Here is a 2,500-nt window from a genome sequence, read left to right as displayed (position 1 = left end):
ATCTATTTTAATGTAAATTTTGAAATACGTAAATATGGTGAAAGTGAAATGATCCTCAAGCAGCCGGAACATCCCGCGAATCATGTTTAAGACAGGCTTGCATGCTATTTATTTTTCCTGGAAAAATGTCTATTATCATTTCAGTGTAATCCAAAATAAAATCTAGTTTTTTCTTAATTTTCTGCTCTAATACTCCTTTAAAAGGATTTGGCTCCTTAACAGAAATATAGAAAAAAAGAACATTCTTTGGTAATCTTTGCGTAGGACGATAGATCATACAACAAAATAACATCATTCATACCAAACCTGAATAAGAAATTATCACATGAAAAAGAAGGCGCTGAAGAGCTTGGTCAAGTAGAAATCAAAGTAATATAGTTACTCACTGAAAAGTAATGGTATAAGATATAAAGGAAGGGGTCTCCTTCACAACGAGAAAGTTGAAAGTGGAAGAGAAGGGAAACACAGAGCAGGGATTGGGTTCAAGTGTCAAAAACATTAGGTACATCCTACTCTGGGAAGAGGGAAGGGAGAAAAAGGTGGAAGAACATAGAAGGTGGTATGAAGCTCGTTTCGTTCTACAAAATTGAATATGAATGAAAATAGAGGCGAGGAGAAAGTATATAAGAATCATTGACAATTGAAGCTGTAAATTGTCTAAAAAATATATAGGTATATAACAGTGATAAGGTGCTTATAAAGGTTCCATGATTATACATTTTGTGAGGTTTTCATTCCACCTGCATTCTACGAACTAAATGTCTCTACATCGTTTAGAACAACCAAATTTTGGTGGCGATGGTCACAGCTGTATTCAAGAATGTTGGTTCTTAATCATCAAGGACTTGTGCATAGGTGATAAAAGTATTCAGCTTCTGTTTGACATTTAGATATGACTGCCTTATTTTTTTATTAACAATATCTAGGATAAGGTCATGAGGCAGTTTGTTCTTGTCAGGTTGGGAATCAAGTTTTTTTTTTCTTGAAATCCTCCACAACACGAGAGAGTTCTCTTGTGACAATGTTTCATTAATGGATCTTTCAACAGAATTCTAAGAGATTTCGCAGTGAGGGCTTTTCTCAGGTCGCAAAGCCGCTCATCATCATCTTTCTGTCAGATGAAACATTGTCCCTTATCTAATTGACGTGCAAGGCATCTGATGAATAATGCTGAAGAGCTGATAGGAGTCTATCAAAAGTTGCAACAACTTTACCTTTTCAGCATCACACTAGCACATCGTACAGTTGATAAACTTAAGACATTGGAGAGTAGCCTCCATATTAGCTTGTGATTTGTAACTCATGTTCATACCTTGAAAAAAAAAATGATAATTCAACCACTACCAATCAAATTATAGGATATAGTAAACTGTTTAACAAACATAACATAGGCCTAATATAATTATGAGACCGCTATACCACTGGACAGATGAATTGGGGGCCCAGGCGATGGTCCAGGCTATGGTTCACTGAGAGGTTAACTTGGGGAGCGGGTATGTTTGTGTTAGTGGTCGAAAACTAACTGGAAAGAAAAGATTTTCTTAAAGATGTATGCATGTATATTGTAAAACTTCATGAATATATACAATACATATTAATAATCACCTTCAATATCATCTGCTTCATTGACACCATGATCACTAAACATATCACACTCATCCTAATCATCAACCTCACATGTACATGAATCTTTGATAACACACTTGGTAAGCTTGGATATTCCTTTCTTTCTTGGGGTTGGTTTACAATATACTTCTTATTCAATACCATATTGATCACACCATATTCTTTTATTATTCATACCGCATTTCTATTTTATATAAAATAGAATATATTTGTATTGTCTTTTTCCTAACTTCTATATCTTTTTCACATATCTGCAAAATAATAATATGGTATATTTTATTTATAATGTCCTTCTATTCATATTGTTTCTTTATTCTTCATGAAAAGAAATATTCTTATTGTGTGATTTTAGTTACACTGTATCTTTACCTTTATACACCTACAGGATTAATCTATTCATGGGAATATTCTTTTTATACTATATTTATATCTATAGTCTTTATTTAGCAAGAAAAAAAGGAGACTGTCTTATAGCTATACTGTGTCTATTTCTATACTTCTGCAAAAAATGATAAATCATTGTAATTGTTTAAATTATTACTGTAAAATAAATTAAGGAATTATTATCATTATTTGATTTATTCCCGGAAAAAATAAATAGTATAGAATAGTATGGTTATTTTGTACCACTAAGAATGAATTAATTGCTGGGAATTATCTAGGATCATAATACCAATGGCTATCAACAGCAAGAGTATATGAGTAACACGACCCATGACAAATATAACACCATATCACTTTCAGCACCGTTGATCAATATGTTTACCATAAATACTAGAAACCATAAAAAAACTAATTCTATATTACGTTTGTAATAGAATAAGCAAATAAAGATAAACAAGTTTGAGAAGATGTGAAAATTATTATTGAGACA

The sequence above is a fragment of the Palaemon carinicauda genome, chromosome 1, assembly GCF_036898095.1.
Source record: "Palaemon carinicauda isolate YSFRI2023 chromosome 1, ASM3689809v2, whole genome shotgun sequence".
Classification (NCBI taxonomy): domain Eukaryota; kingdom Metazoa; phylum Arthropoda; class Malacostraca; order Decapoda; family Palaemonidae; genus Palaemon; species Palaemon carinicauda.
This window is presented reverse-complemented; position numbering follows the sequence as displayed.